We start from the raw sequence: 17,455 nt of genomic DNA, 5'->3' as shown, positions 1-17,455 counted from the left end.
TTTTATTTCTTTGCGAGGGAAGGAGAAAGAGAGAAGAGAAAATAAACAGATGTGCCAGGACTTCTTGCTGCTGCAAATGAACTCCAGATACCTGTATCACTTTGTGCCTCTGGCTTGTGTGGGTACTGGGGAATTGAACATCAGTCAACTCAGGCCAGCAGGTTTTACAAGCAAATGCCTTTAACCACTGAACCATCTCTCCAGGCCTGGTCAACACTGTTGATTGCAAGGAACAAAAGTGGACCTAACCTAGCTCCAGTTGGTTCATATGGTAGAAAACTTGAAGGGATAAATGTGAAAAGAGTGCAGATTTCAAGGCTCAAACAACAGCACGAGCCTTTTCCAGACAGCTCTTGCAGGAGAGGGTTGGCTCAGTCCCAATGGTTCCAACAATACTACAGCCAATTCTCATCATCAAGTGTCCATCCTTAAACCAAGAACAGGCTGCGGTCACTGGTACCTTTCTGGGACTGTTGATGGTAATGGGGTTCACTCCAGCCAATCACAACACCGAGAAAATGTTTCTATTTCAGAAGAAGGGAGAAGAGATGCAGGATGGGTCTGCCTACCATTTGGCAAACAGCTGGCTCGTTCAGGGGCCTCTTGTTTTCCAGGCAGCTCGACCCACAAGGCTCACAGCAGAGTGAGCCCAGCTAAACGTGGATGCTGTCAATACTCCTTTTCCTTGGTGCCCTGTGGCACTGAGCCTGTGAGTGGTGTCAGTGGGGGATGGGCAGAGCCAACAGACCCTTGACTGCCATGACCAGAGCGGCTTTGGGGTGACTCGAGGCTGTTGGGGCGACTCGAGAATTAGAAAGATAGACATAAAGAATAGAGTGAGAGCTGGAAATGGGGTAGTCTGCAGGTTCTGCTGGAGATGCTGCAGCAGTGCCTAATGAGCTTTGCTTTAATTTATACACACACAGAAAGAAAGCTTTGGCAACAAGTTCCTTTTATCAAATATAGGAAACGCATGAGAACGGGGAGTCAGGGGCAGACAATGTAGGAATGAGGCAGCTGCAGACTGTTTTTCTGCACCTACTGTCTTCTGCACAAGGTTAGGCCCATCCAAACAGTCCAAGAGCAGGAATTAAGGGGGGCTGTGCCCTGCTTTGGTCTCTGGTTCAGCTGGAGACAGACATGGCTGTGCCTGTGTCAATGGCATCTACTGGTTGTGGCCTCTCTGCACTTGACCCTGAACCTCAAGTCCTACAATAGACACCTGGCCTCAAGGCTTCTTGCCTGGCATGCCTAAGCCATGGCTTGGGCCCAAGTTGTTTCATAACTTTATGTTGGTACAAACTTGGGTGTGGGATGGTAAGCCACCGAGGGAGCTGTGGCAGAAGGTTCTGGAGACCTGGCTTTGATTAACACTGTGCTATACCATCAGGGAACATTTGCCTAATACTTTCTTTTTATGGGGGGAGGTGTCAGCTTCTTCTTGACAAGAGGACCCTTCCCTCTTATCTACCCCAAACCAGACTAGGTAAAAGCTGGTGGTTTGGAGGTCCTGTCTTTTCCCCACAGTGTCCCAGTGCCAACCCATTAGCTGCAATTCTTCTTTCAGCCTGTCTCCCTGCCCCAGACAGGCTGAGATGTGACCTGAGTGGTTTCACTGTCCTTGATCAGGTTCAGAGTCCTCCAGGGCCTCCTCCGGGGGACACTTTTCTCCTACAAAACACTGGTTGGTGACATACACAGCTCATCATGCCTGCTGGGCAAATGAGCTCACACACAGCGGCTCGGACAAGCACAGCAGCTCTTCTGCAGACGTGAACTGGCAAAGTGTCCTAGGGAGCTCTCTGTTCTGTCCCCGTGCATCAGGACGCTCAGCGAGGAGAGGATGACAGCCACCAGGGCTGGGTGCAGGGGAAAGGACCCTGCACCAGAGGCCCAGTGCTTCTGCTGGGCACAGGGAAGCCACAGGCTTAGGGAGTAGACTGAGTAGATTCTTCACCATTTTGCATTGGTCGACAGTAAATTCTAGAAACCTGCCAATATCCTAACTCTTTGGTTACCTATCAGAAAGCAAACTTCCAAGGCTGAAGGAATGGCTTAGCAGTTAAAGCGTTTGCCTGCAAAGCCAAAGGACCTAGGTTCGATTCCCCAGGACCCATGTTCGCTAGATGCACAAGGGGGTGCACATGTTTGGAGTTCGTTTGCAGTGGCTGGAGGCTCTGGAGCGCCCATTCTTTCTCTCTTCCTCTTTCTGTCAAATAAATAAAATATTAAAAAGGAAAGCAAACTTCCATTTACAAGCCTGCATGGCACCGCTCAACCTGAGTGTGGGGCAGTAAGGCAGGGTGGCCTTGGCGGGGCCAAGTGAAATGTCCTTTGTGGTAAACTAGTCTACTTCTGTTTTGGCTTTTGGAGACAGGGTCTCATTATGCACCTCAGGCTGGTCTTGAACTTATTATCCTTTTGCCTCAGCTACTTGGTGCTGGGATGGCAGGCATGGGGTCACAACACCTCATTTGTCTATTTCTAGTTCATTGCTCACAAATTAATCTTCCATGGCTGGCTGGGAAATTCATGTCACTGGTCTGAGTTGGGCTAAGCAATGCCTGTGGGTGCCACTGGATGCTAGAGGCACACTGTTTAATTTTTTTTTATGAGAATCTTTAATCTTTAAGTATTTGTTTGTTTGAGAGAGAGAGAGAGAGAGAGAGAGAGAGAAGAGGGAAAGAATAAGTGTGTCAGGGCCTCATGCTGCTGTCATTCAACTCCAGATGCAGGAACCACTCTGAGCGTCTGGCTTTATGTGGGTAGTGGGGAATTGAACCTGGGCTGTCAGGCTTTGCAAGCAAACTCCTTTAATCACTGAGCAATCTCTCCAGACCATATTTAAATTTTTTTGGGGGGGGCGGGGTTTCGAGGTAGGGTCCCACTCTAGCCCAAGCTGACCTGGAATTCAATATGAAGTCTCAGGGTGGTCTCAAACTCACAGCAATCCTCCTGCCTCTGCCTCCTGAGTGCTGGGGTTAAAGGTGTACACCACCATGCCTGGTCATATTTAAAATTTTTAAAAAGTCCCTTCTCTTCCTTTTGCCTCTCCTTCCTTCCTTTTCTTTCTTTCTTTCTTTTTTTTTTTTCCTAGGTAGGGTCTCACTCTAGCCCAGGCTGACCTGGCACTCACTCTGTAGTCCCAGGCTGGCCTCAAATTCATGGTGATCTTCCTACCTCTGCTTCCCCAGTACTGGGATTAAAGATGTGTGTCACGATACCCAGAATTACTTACTTGTTATTTTCTTTCTTTCTTTTGCACGTGTATGTGTGTGTAAACATGTATGGGTTGTGAGGGCCTCTTGCTTCTGCAAATGAATGCCAGATGCTTATATCACCTTTCTGTGTTTGTCTCATGTAGGTGACTTTGGACTTGTGAACCCTGGCTGATAGGCTTTGCAAGTAAGCATCTTTAACCAGAGTCATCTTCCCAGCCTTATGGTTCATTTTTATATTTAGTTTGTGTGTGTTTGCCGGCGCTTCCACAGATGCTCCTGTCTCTGCCTCCCACTTCACAGTAGGAGTTCTGGGATTATAGATGCTTACTACCATGACTGGCTTTACGTGGGCCCTGGGACCCTCAGCTCAGGTCCTTGTCCTTATACAGTAAGTGCTTCATCTAATGAGCCATTTCCGCACCATTTTTTTAAACTTTTTTTTTTTAAAGTTAAAAGAGATACTTTATTAGATTTAGAGAAGAGAGTATGAAGAGCTTTTGCCCATAAGAATGCAGGAAGGGGTAAAGCTCCATTTTTAGAGATATTTATTTATTTTAAATTTTATTTTATGAATGTAATATAAAAGGTAATACTCTTTTTTTTTTTTGGTAAGATAATTCGTTCTTTTTTATTTATTTGCAAGGAGAGAGAGAAAGAGTGCGTCAGAGTGAGAGAATGAGAATGAGCATGGGCCAACCGGGGCCTCTTGCCACAGTGAACAAACTCCAGATGATGCATGCTCCACTTTGTGCAGCTTTCTTTCCTTCTTTCTTTCTTTCTTTCTTTCTTTCTTTCTTTCTTTCTTTCTTTTCTTCTTCTTTTTTTTTTTTAAATTTTTTATGTTTTATTTTTATTTATTTGAGTGGGACAGAGAGAGAGAGAGAGAGAGAGAGAGAGAGAGAGAGAGAGAGGGAAAGAGGCAGAGAGCGATGGTCGTGCGAGGGCTTCCAGCCACTGCAAAGGAGCTCCAGACGCGTGCGTTTCCTTGTGCATCTGGCTAACGTGGGTCCTGGGGAATCAAGCCTCGAACCAAGGTCCTTAGGCTTCACAGGCAAGTGCTTAACCGCTAAGCCATCTCTCCAGCCCAATCTTCTTTTTTTTTTTTAACAAAAGCTTAATTTAATTTATTTATTTGAGAGAGAAAGAGAGAGAGGGAGACTGTTGCAGTCTGGTTCGCATTGCTGGTAGAAATCACCCAACCAAGAGCAGCTTCTGGGAAAAAGAGATTTATTTTGGCTTACAGGCTCGAGGGGAAGCTCCACAATGGCAGGGGAAAATGATGGCATGAGCAGAGGGTGGATATCATCCCCTGGCCAAGATAAGGTGGACCACAGCAACAGGAGGGTATGCCAAACATTGGCATGGGGAAACTGGCTATAAAGCCCATAAGCCCGCCCCCAACAATACACTCCTTCCAGGAGGCATTAATTCCCAAATATCCATCAGCTGGGAACCCAGCGTTCAGAACACCTAAGTTTATGGGAGACACCTGAATCAAACCACCAGAGATAGAAAGAGGCAGACAGAGGGAGAGAGATAATGGGTGTGCCAAGGCCTCTAGCCACTGCAAATGAACTCCAGATGCATGTGCTAACATGTGCATCTGGCTTACATGGGACCTGGAGAATCGAACTTGGGTCCTTAGGCTTCATAGGCACGTGCCTTAACTGCTAACCATCTCTCCAGCCCTTGTGCATTTTTCTTTATGTGGGCACTGAGGAATCAAATCCACACCAGCAGGATTTGCAACAAGTGTCTTTAACTGCTGAGCCGTCTTCCCAGCCTGGGGATTATACGCTTTTATCCCCTCATCTCTGCTGCCCTTCCCCTGGGGCCCCCCTCAGAGGGGTTATGGTCTTCACTGTGGGATTCACTCAGTCAGTCCCTGTGGGATAGTGGGGGTCCATGCCTCAGGGTATTCCTACCCACTCTGTGGCTCTTACAGCCTTTCTGCCCCCTCTTCTGCAGTGTTCCCTGAGCCATGGCAGGCCTGTTGACAGTCCAATTTAGTGATGAGTTCTCTGAAGCCTCTGGATTTCTGCTCTGATGGGTTTTGATTGACCACAGTATCTGTCACCATCGAACTGGAGCTGGTTGTTAGGCTAGCAATAAGAGCAATATTCATGTCGCCACTTCCTCTGCACCTTCTCCTGGGCCATAGAAAATGTGCTAGAGGTGGTAAGTCCTCATGGTGGGCACTCGGCTATTTTCTTGTCTTTTCTATGAATCTTGGCTCTCCTCCATTTTCTCTGTCATCTTCCACTCATTCGTTCACTCCCAGGCAGCAGCCCTGGAATGGCAGCTAGCCCTAGCATGTAACCCTAGAACTCAGCATTTTTTACTTACTTTCTTCTATGGAGGGCCTCACTCTAGCTCAAGCTAATCCAGAACTCACTCTGTAATTCCAGGCTGGCCTTGAACTCACAAAAATCCTCCAACCTCTGCCTCCCAAGTGCTGGGATTAAAGATGTGTGCCACCATATCTGTTTTTTTTTTTCCCTGATTCTTTTTTTTTTTAATTGTTTTATTTTTTTATTGACAACTTCCATGATTGTAAACAATATTCCATGGTAATTGCCTCCCTCCCCCCTACTTTCCCCTTTGAAACTCCACTTTCTACCATATCCCCTCCCCTTCTCAATCAGCCTCTCTTTTATTTTGATGCCATCATCTTTTCCTCCTATTATGATGGTTTTGTGTACATAATGTCAGGCACTGTGAGGTCATGGATATCCAGGCCATTTTGTGTCTGGGGGAGCACATTGTAAGGAGTCCTACACTTCCTTTGGTTCTTACATTCTTTCTGCTACCTCTTCTGCAATGGACCCTGAGCCTTGGAAGGTGTGATAGAGATATTGCAGTGCTGAGCACTCCTCTGTCACTTCCTCTCAGCACTATGGTGCCTTCTGAGTCATGCCAAGGTCACTGCCATCTGAAAAGAGAAGGTTCTCTAACCAAAAGTAAGAGTAGCATTAATATAAGGGTATGAACATTAAGAGAAGTGCTTATTGGGCAGTGTGATGAGCATAGTATATACACTTAGCTGGACAGCAGCAGATGTTACACACGTAGGGCTCACAACTACCCCTATTGTAGGCTTTCAGTATCAGGGATGTATTCCTCCCCATGGAGCTGGCCTCCAGTCAAAGTAGAGCATGGTTGGTTTCCCCCATAACAGATGTGCCACTATTGTACCCATTGGCCCATTTGGCCTGGCTGGCCAAATCTATCGCTTGCACTGTCTGCTTTTGAGTATCTTCACTGGTGATTTCTCTTTCTCCCATTGAACTGCATGCAGTGTGGCTTTTCCCAGCTTTCTGTTAGCTGGTATATGTGGAGGAGGTTTTCAGCTCAGTTCCAGTAGATTTCTCAGTGACTGTGGTGGTTTGATTCAGGTGTACCCATAAACTTAGGTGTGCTGAATGCTAGGTTCCCAGCTGATAGAGATTTGTGAATTAAGGTCTCCTGGAGGCAGTGTATTGTTGGGGGTGGGCTTATGGGTGTTATAGCCAGCTTCCCCTTGCTAGTGTTTGGCACACTCTCCTGTTGCTATTGTCCACCTTATGTTGGCCAGGGGGTGATGTCCACCCTCTGCTCATGCCATCGTTTTCCCCTGCCATCATGGAGCTTCCCCCAAGCCTGTAAGCCAAAATAAGCCTTTTTTCCCACAAGCTGCTCTTGGTTGGGTGATTTCTACCAGCAATGTGAACCTGACTGCAATAGTGTCCTTGTAGCCCAAGTATGTGGAATCTTCAGCAATAGGGTCTTACCACCTATTCCTGGTGGGAAACCAAGGGCCTTGGCAATGGCCCACAATGCTTTAGGGTCATCAGGACCCTCCCTTGTAACAACTCACTGGAAAGTATCCCATCCCTGGCACTGAAATTTTTCTAGTAGCAATCTATGGCTCCTGAGTGTTCCATTGTCTAAAACAGTAGGTTTCCATATGATTTATTTATATCCTCTTAGATTTTGATTAGTCCTCCCTCCACCTTTCCTTTACTCAATCTCTTCCCCTGACCTCACTTAGGACTTTTCATCCCGTTAATCTGTTCTTCTACTTACATACAGAGAATACCATACTATTAAGTTCCCCTCTACCTTCCTTTCTATTCCCTTTATATCTCTTTCCTAGGTTACTGGCCTCTGCTACTGACTTTTCTTCCTACTCACACTTAAGTCCAATTATGTGTAGTTAGAATCCCCATATGACAGAGAACATGTGACATTTGGCTTTCTGAAACCCACCACCACACCTTAAGATCCACCCAGTGACATTGCCTCCAACCAGGTGGCTGTAGATGCAAACTACAAACTAATAAAATACTGAATATATTGGGGGGCATCTATTCAAATCACCGCATTCTGCTCCTAGCCCCCAATAGATTTATAACCATCACACATTGTAAATTGTACTCAGTTCATCTTCAAAGGTCCCCACAGTCTTGACCAATTTAAGATAGTAAGTCCTGTAAAATCAAACAAGTTAAATACTTCCAACATATAAAGTCACAGAGTAAACATTTTCAACTGGTATAAGGCATAACCAGGAGAGACTAAAACAATGCAAACTCAACCAACATCAAACAAACATCAAACTTCTGCAGTTCAAGTTCAATATAACCACAGACTGCCAGTCTTCAGATTTTCCAATTTTCCCCTCCAGCTGGGTGGAGTAGCCAGGGAACACTATGCCAACAGTGTGCTCATGGTACCCCTTGCACAGTCCTGGTATATCCAAAATGTCTTCAGGTCTCCATGCAAACCATGGTCCATCTTCCAAAGGCTCTTTCATCCCATCAGGGCATCATGCCTGCCTCAAGCTGCATCTCAGCAGCAGCTCCTGGAACCATGTGCAATTTATGACCACTCCACACATTTTTCATGCTTCTGAAACCAATACCAGGTGTGCAGGACACAACCATATTCTTAATTCAGGGACGAAATAAATCATAGTCTTGAAAAGCAGGTTCCTTGTTCAGTCAACTCTTTCCAAAAGAGTTTGCATTTCTATGATAGTCCTTCCTCAGGCATCCTTTCCATTGTTTTAATGTAAAGCAGTTGGATCATCTTCCTTAAGATTGTTAATGTATTTCACAATAGCAGGTTCAGTAACCTTAAATCAGTCTCAGTGCCTGTAATTTTAACTTGCTTGAGGTTTTCCAACTTAAAATATCAAATCTCTCAGTCCAATATCTTTAGCCAAGCACATCAGACCATAACAAATTTAACCTTGATCAAACTCTCTGGGCCTCAGTAACAGAACGCAGCTAGCCCCTATGCCAGTAGCCCAGTTCCAACAAAGTCCTCTATAGTCTTTTCTTCCCCTGAGAAAGCTCATAAGCCAAGCCTCAAAGTTCAATACAATCTGTACTTAGCATTCTCAAACTCTCATCAGAATAGTTCATAAAACTTGGTTTATGGCTGGAGAGATGGCTTAGTGGTTAAGCACTTGTTTGTGAAGCCTAAGGACCCCAGTTCAAGGCTAGACTCCCTAGGGCCCACATTAGCCAGATGCACACGGGGGCATAGGCGTCTGGAGTTCGTTTGCAGTGGCTGGAGGCCCTGGCATGTCCATTCGCTCTCTTTGCCTCTTTCTCTCTGTCACTCTCAAATAAATAAATAAAAATAAACAAAACAAAACAAAACAAAAATTTGGTTTACCACTTCAGAAGGCATCTTCAGTTGCCATCACTAAGTCCATGCCCATTCTCCAAAACAAAAGTTCCAAAAGACTAACATCCACATAGTCAGGTTCATCTCACCCCATTTCTGGTACCACAATTTGTGTTAGTCAGGGTTCTCTAGAGGAACAGAACCGATCAAATGGATTGTATTACAAGGGAATTTATTGGATTATTTTGTGACAGTCCAACAACAGCAGATTACAGGCCTGAGAGTCAAGGAACCTGATAGCTGTTCAGTCCATGAGGCTGGATGCCTCAGCTGTCCCAATACAGCACTGAAGGCCTGGAGGTGTCCTGGAGAGAAGTTGCTCTTCAGTCCAGGCTGGTCTTCAGTTCACACTGGACTGAAGCAAAACAGCAAACAGCAAAGAGCAAGCAGCACCAGCAGGCACGTGAGAGGGGAAGAGAAAACCTTTATTCCTAGAGCTTCTTTTGATAAAGTCTCCCTTCCAGAGAGGGGCCAGTCCACTCTGGGGGAAGGGCTCACCATGGCAGAAGGATTCCTCCTTTAGTTAATCCTTCCTGGATTAACCTCAGAGACCTCAGCAACCTCAGAAACCCACTTATGAGGAATGTCTGGATTCCTAAACAGATCAAATTGACACAAACTTAACCATCACATGTGCCAACATGCCCAGCTTTCTTTTTTTAACTTTTAAACACACACATGTGTGTGTGTACATATGTGTGTGTGTGTGTGTGTGTGTGTGTACATACACACACACACATGTTTGTTTGTTTGTTTGGTTTTTTGAGGTTGGGTCTCGCTCTCCCAGGCTGACCTGGAATACCTAGTCCATTATGTAGTTTCAGGGTGGCCTTGAACTCAGGGCAATCCTCCCAATTCTGCCTCCTGAATGCTGGGATTAAAGGCGTGCACTACCATGTCTGGCTAAAAACATATTTTTATTGATTTATTTGAGAGAGAGAGTGAGCAAGAATGGGCATGATGCCAGGGCCCCTTGCCACTGTAGACAAATTGCAGTTGAACTCCAGACTCATGCACCACTTTGTGCCTCTCATCACATGGATAGTAGGGACTTGAACATAAGCCAGCAGACGTTACAAACAAGCAAGCACCTTTAACCTCTGAGCCATGTCTCCAGCCTCTTTTTTTTTTTTTTTTTTTTTAATGTTTTGAGAGAGGTTTCACTATGTAACTCAGTGGGTATGGAACAAGATCCTTCTGCTTCAACCTTCCCAGGGCTGGGGGTGGGGGGTTAGGGTGTACCATCACACCCAGTTCAAAGGTTTGCTCCTGTTTGCCGAGTGACTTTGAACTTCTCTCATAGGCACAAGAAAGGTCATGACCTGGATATGGCTGGCACCAGACTAAACTGTACTAAGAGAACCTATTGGCAGAGCAACTGAAACTATTTTTATTGCTTTGGTTTCTTGAGACAGATTTCACTGCATATTTCAGAACTCACTGTGTAGCCCAGGCTGAGCTTAAACTTACAATAGTCTTCCTACTTCAACATCCTCCCCAATGCTGCAATCATAGGTTTGCACCATTATCTCTGCCTTGAAAGGCTCTTAAAATAGGCAATTGAAGTAGAATGGCCAAGACATCAGAGAGAAGGGTAATGGTAACAGTATGTATATGGCACAGCGGTTAAACAGGAAACTGCTACTTCATTCTGAGGAGAATAAAAATACTCAATGGAAAGTGATGAGAAATGAAGCATTTGCATAGATTCAGGGGTTTCCCACAATCCTCAGGAAAGAGGAAGAGTCATATGCCCCAGCTGAGGGATATCACCACATAATGACAGATTGCCAAGAGGCACCACACAGTGAATACAACAAAAAAAGCCTGGCATCTCACCTGAGCCATCCTGCCAAGACCTAGGTGAGGGAACAGGAGTCCCTCACCACCACTGAGGACGTTCCACACTGTAGTGTTCAGAATCTGAGCCCCGCCACCAGTGAGGGTATTGCACTCTGGAGGAGCATAAAAGCAGAAGACCCGTGAGAGCGACCTGTGCTTCTGAACAAAATTCTGTTGCTATGAAAATGAACTTATGAGGACAGAAGGCCAAGTTGGAACAGGATCTGTGGGTTGGAGTCATGTTTCTATGTGAATTTCCTGATCTTTACAATGTTCCTGTTGAGTGTATAGAAGGATGTCCATCTTTGAAGAAAATGTTTTCCAAAACTTTCAGGGCATCTGGTCAGGCCTACTACTTACGTAGTAAATTGGCAGAAAAACATTGTCTGGTGCTTGCCTGGCATGCAGGAAGCCCCGGGTTCAAACTCCAGTAAACACACACACACACACACACACACACACAGGATTACATATCTATGTAGTAGGAAGAACAGTTAAATTCATATAGACAGAAGCTTGGAGCTGGATATGGGGTTATACAGACCATTGCCCCTCATGATTTCAATGTCAAGTCAGTCTGTGTTGCTTAGCCAAGTCTTGTTTGAAAACCTGAAAAAGGGCTGATAATGTAAATCAACCTGTGTGAGGCTCTGGGTTCAAGACCCAGCACCACACATTAAAATCAACAGCAGCAACAAAACCACAAGAAAAGACAGAAAGAAGAAGGAGGAGACTGGAAAGTGACTGGTTGGGAATGATTTACAGTCGATATGTGAAGAGATCTGTGGATGGCTGGTGATGGCTGCACAATCTTTGAAAATACTTCTTACTGACTGCGACAGTGAACAAAATGGCATATTTTATTGCTTTACAAGTATTATATTCCAATCAACAATTTATAATATTTTATTTGTATGAGAGAGAGAGAGAAAGAGAGAGAATAGACATACCAGGGTCTCCAGTCACTGCAAATGAACTTCAGACACATGTTCCACCTTGTACATCTGGCTTACATGGGTCCTGAGGAATTGAACCTAAGTCCTTTGGCTTTGTACAAAAGTGCCTTAACTGCTAAGCCATCTCTCCAGCCCTACAACTAACAATTGAAGGCATGGGATTGGAGAGATAGTTCAGTGGTTAAACACACTTGCTACCCAAGCCTGATGGCCCTGGTTCGATGCCTGAACACACATGTATAGCCAGATGCGCCAAGAGATACATACATCTGGAGTTCCTTTGCAGTGGCAGGAGAGCCAGGTGTGCCCACACTATTTTTGTCTATGTCAAATAAATAAAAATTAATTACCCCCTCATCCCATAGTGTCTCATTCCACCTTGCTTGGCTGACCTGTAACTCGCTTTGTAGCCCTAGGCTGGCCTTGAACTCACAGCGATCCTCCTACCTCTCTGCCTCCTGGAATGCTAGGATTCAAGGCATGCACGACCATGCCAGGCTAAAAAGAATAATTTAATTCAGATTCCAGTCCATTATTTCTGGAGTCCATAGGACTATGCATTTCTACTGAACTCAGGAGAGGCCAGTGGCATTTGAACCACACTTTGAGCTGTGAGTACTAGAAAGCTGAGCCAACCCCCTTCAGGTCTTTTAAAACACACCCAGCACCTGCTTTGCATTTAAGCTATAGTAACTACTTGAATGAAATGGACTTGGTCTCCCGGCCCTTTGAGAGCTCCAAGCTTTCATGTCCTACACTCACAGATGGTGCTAACAAAGCCTCTATCATAGAAGACACCATCAGCAAAGACATTTCCAAAGCCCGAATTACGGTCCAGTCTTTTGGGGCTGGTCTACTCACTGGAAAATTCCTTCTAGCCCCATAGCTCTGGTCAGTTACTGGTCGTTCTTAGCAGGAACTTTAGCTTCCTGTGATTAGTTGATGTTTGCTGTGGTATATCTCTAGCTCTCACATGGTAACTAGTACATAGTAGGTGCTTCATAAATATTTGCTGGGGACAGTGGCACACAACTGTAGTCCAAGGTACTCAGGAGGTGAGGCAGGAGGATTGCTTGAGCTCATGAGCTCAGGGTCAACCTGGGTAACCTAGCAAGAACTAATCTCCTAAGAAAGATGTTGAATGAAAATAGCTAACAAAGCCAGGTGTGGTGGCATACACCTTTAATCCCAGCACTCAGGAGGCAGAGGTAGGAGGATTGACATGAGTTTGAGGCCACCCTAAGACTACATAGTGAATTCCAGGTCAGCCTGGGCTACAGTGAGACCCTACCTTGAAAAACAAAAAACAAAAACAAAATAAAAAGAAAAGAAAATAGCTAACAAATATATAGTGCTAATAAAGCTAACATTTTCAGGGCTGGGAGATGACTCAATGGTTAAAAGTGCTTGGTTGCAAAGCCTGTAGGCTTGTGTTCAATTCCCCAGTACCTAAGTAAAGCCAGGTGCCTAAGGAAGCACATGCATCTGGAATTCATTTGCAGTACAAGAGGCCTTGACACACCCATTCACCTTCTCTCTCTTATTGCAAATAATTTCTTTTTAAAAAACCAACTAATGTGGTGGTGCACGCCTTTAATCTCAGCACTTGGGAGCCAGAGGTAGGAGGATCGCCATGAGTTTGAGGCCACCCTGAGATTACATAGTAAATTCCAGGTCAGCCTGAGCTAGAGTGAAACCCTACCTTGAGAAACAAACAAACAAACAAACAAACAAAAAAACCAACTAATGTTTTGGGGCTGAAAGGATACCTTAGCGGTTAAGGCACTTGCTTGCAAAGCCAAAGGATCCAGGTTCGATTCCCCAGGACCCACATTAGCTAGATGCACAAGGGGGTGCATGTGTCTGGAATTTGTCTGCAGTGGCTGGAAGCCCTGGAGTGCCCATTCTCCCTCTCTCTCTCCCTCTCTCTCTAACTCTAATAAATAAATAAATTAATAAAAATAAATAATTATAAAAAACTTATGTTTCGAGGTTTGAATATATGTTATATTTTCTAAAGATAGCTATACAATATATCACCTGCCCTAGATGTTTCTCCTGTAATGTGACCTTGATAGTCTTCTGATTGAGGAATGGGTTTTATTCCCTTCCCTGCAACTGGGTAGACTTCGTATGGACTATACGGGCAACTTGAATGGAGTAGTGAAAGTGTGCATATGTTTGGTCAGTGAAGAAAAGCTCGTAGTAGGATAGCAGGGGTCTGTGGGGTCCGCTGAGTGAGGCTGAGCTCAGTGTGGTGGTTTGGCTTGCTACACACCACAGCTGAGCCCAGCTGAGCCTAGTGGACCCCACAGACCAGATCCTGTGTTTTGTGTTTGGGTTTTTTTTTTTTTTTTTTTTTTTTGAGGTAGGGTCTCGCTCTAGCCCAGGCTGACCTGGAATTCACTATGTAGTCTCATGGTGGCCTCGAACTCACGGCGATCCTCCTACCTCTGCCTCCCGAGTGCTGGGATTAAAGGTGTGCGCCACCAAGGCCCGGCTTAGATCCTGTGTTTTGAGACCCACACAGAAAGACATTTCCTCACAGGTTTCACCAAGATCGGAACGCAGCACATCCCCCAAGCTGGGCATTAAGCGTGAGCAAATGGCGAGACGGAGAAGGCCAGGTGAGAGGCCAAGTTCACGTCTCTGCCAGCTTCCTGTGTAACCAAGCGCCCTCACATTCTCTCAGCCACCGCAGAGAGCTGCTCCTGCTGCCTGCCCGCCTTCCCTCCAGGATGGACTGTTCTTGCTCAGTGTTGAGCCCAAATAAACCCTTCTTCTCTCAAGTTGCTGCTTGTCAGGTATTTTGTTACAGCAATGAGGAAAGCAACTAATAGAGTTGGTGAGGCATCCCAATAGTCAATTTGAGAAGCTGTGGATGCACCGTGCATACATGTGTGCATGCGTTCGTTTGCAGTGGCTGGAGGCCCTGCGCACCCATTCTCTCTCTCTCTCTCTATCTGCCTCTCTCTTTCTCTGTTACTCTCAAATAAATAAATAAAAATGAACAAAAAAATAAAAAAAATTTATTTATCTGAGAGAGATAGAGTCAGTGGGGGAAAGGGAGAGAATTGGGTGCACTAGGGCCCCCAGCCACTGAAAATAAATGCCAGACACATGTGCCACCTTGTGCATCTGGCTTAAGTGGGTTTTGGGGAATCAAACCTGGGTCCTTTGGCTTTGTAGGCAAGTGCCTTAATGGCTAAGCCATCTCTCCAGCCCATAGATTCCCTTTCAATAGACACCTCCTGTCTGCAGCTGGAACAAACTTGTATCTTCCTCCTCCATTTCCAAATGTGAGGCGCATCTATTTCATTGATTGGCTGCCCTCAAATTGGATTCCATCAAATCAGAAACTGATGCACTTTGCTGAGCCAGGAACCCCAGCAGTCACAGCAGGCCCCTCCTTTGTTCACTAGGCAGTGAGCATTTTTCTTCATTGTAAATGGCTCCCCACAACCATCTCGTTCACCACTTTCAAAGTAACATGACTAGGGGCTGGAGACATGACTCAGCAGTTAAGGCGCCTGCCTGCAAAGCCTAACCACCAGAGTTCAATTCCCCAGAGCCCACGTAAAGCTGGATGTGCCTGGAGTGAGTTTGTGGTGGCGGAAGGCCCTTGTGCACTCCTTCTCTCTGTCTGGCTCTCTTCTATCTCTCTCTGCTTGCAAATAAATAAATAAAATTATTTAAAAAGTGACATGACTGTTGATCTGTCTTGACCCCTTCCTTTGGTATTTTGTCTGCCGTGGCAAGTCCCAGAGTCACCTCAGCTGCCACTGCACAAAAGAGCTCCTGGGTCTTCAGTAGGTTTGTTTTTCAGGTAGCTCAGGCTGGCCTTGAACTTAGGATGAATGACCTTGAACTCTTGCCTTCACCTTCGGCGTGCTGGGATTTCAGGTAGGCACCACCATGCCGGGCAGGTTGGCTTCACTCTCTGTTGGAGCTCACGGCCATCGTCTTTGCTCCCTCCAGGCTCCAGAGAACCTCTCTTGGTGACTTCAGGTAGGTGGGTGACCTTAGATGCCCATCAGCACTATGGCAGCATGAGCGGTATGGGTAATATGCCACCCAAGGGAGGGTGGGACTGTGGAAAAATGGACCCCTTTTGCATGAGGAAAGATGGGCCTGGTGCTGTTACAGGTTTTGAGTTTTTCAAGAGAATGACGACATTTAGTTGTTGTTTTTTTTTTTTTACAATCAATCTCCCACATTTTGTTTTGTTTAAATTTTATTTTTTGTTTATTTGAGAGAGAGGCATATAGAGTGAATGGGCCTGCCAGGGCCTGTGGCCACTGCAAATGAACTCCAGATGCATGTGTCACCTTGTGCATCTGGCTTACGTGGGTACTAGGGAATGAAACCTGGGTCCTTAGGTTTTGTAGGCAAGCACTTTAACTGCTAAGCTATCTCTCCAGCCCAATCTCCCACATTTCTAAAATTGCAATGAATGCTTACAGTTCATATAAAATAGTTCATGGGTCAAATCCTCAGCCACCAGCTTCAATGTCCCAAAACAATAGAGGAAGTCTGTCCCCCCAGTTGGCTTCCCTCCTTCCACAGAAACTTTTCCTACAAAAAGCTGTTAACTCTCATGGGGTTAACTGGAAATCCGACTTCCAGGACTCACAGGCCTGGCTACCTTCTACCTTCTCCCAGGGGAGGGAGGCTGAAGGGAGTGGGGACATGCTTATCATTCCTTCTCAGCCAGCTTGGTCACTGCAGTGCATCGCGTTCATGTGATGTGGATCAGTATTAGTTGGAGAGTCAGACATAAATAACTACCGGTATGAACTGCATGGAGTGGCCTTCCATCTGGCCCAGGGCCAGGGCCAGGGCCAGCCAGGAGTGCCCCAGGCAGGGACACTGGATTCCTGGAGGGTCACTGGGGACTCTGAGGTTGACACTGAGGCTGGGCCCTGAGCAAGAAGGGCCTGAGCTTTTCTCAGCTGTCTTTGGCTTTTGTCCTTGAGGAGGAAAACCAGCCAAGGCCATGGATTATCAGGGGCGTGGTGCCACCCGGCAGGCCACAGTTTTGAGTCATCTAGCAGCCCAGTGCTTGGGTGGAGGTGGGTCAGAAGGGGATGGGTGTGGAAAGACCTGTTCACGGCCTATGGAGACTGTCCAGGTATGAGCTGAAGGTTGATTTGGGTGTGGGTTGGAGAAAGGAAGGGGCAGTCACGGCACCGTGACAAAAGATCTGTCAGGAAGTGAGGCACCAGGGCAGGGAAGCAATCAAGATTGTAATCTGGTTGGCTCTGCCCTCCTCTCCTCTCTCAAGTCCCCAGACGCTGCTGGAGAGAAAGTGACAGTTTCAAGGGAGCAGGTCTGTAAGTTGTGGGTTCCCTGGCACCTAAGCATCCTGAATGGACTTTACCATCCAAATCAAGCAAGTCCTGCCAGCTGCAAGATGCCTGGTACACACTCACACGCAGCACTGTCTCAGGTTAATGTGGGCTTCTTAACAGATTCACATGCTATAAACTGGGAAGCTTCCCTACTTTTCTTTTTGTGACTTATAATTTTTGTTCACTACACTTCATTTTGATTAAGATAACTAATCTGCCATTCAAACCAGGATAATTATAAGGGAAAAGGGGCAAGCTATTAATAATTCCTTAGGGACATCAGGGCAACATGGCACTGCCCCAGGCAAACAGGGACATGAGGTAGCCACTCAGACCCTCTGGCGAATGTTAAGAGAGTCCCATCTCAGAGGGACTTCATTGGTGGATGCTCTCTGGGGCCCCAAGCCAT

Source organism: Jaculus jaculus, chromosome 16, assembly GCF_020740685.1.
Source record: "Jaculus jaculus isolate mJacJac1 chromosome 16, mJacJac1.mat.Y.cur, whole genome shotgun sequence".
NCBI lineage: Eukaryota > Metazoa > Chordata > Mammalia > Rodentia > Dipodidae > Jaculus > Jaculus jaculus.
The sequence above is the reverse complement of the archived record's forward strand: the minus strand, read 5'-3'. Positions refer to the sequence as shown.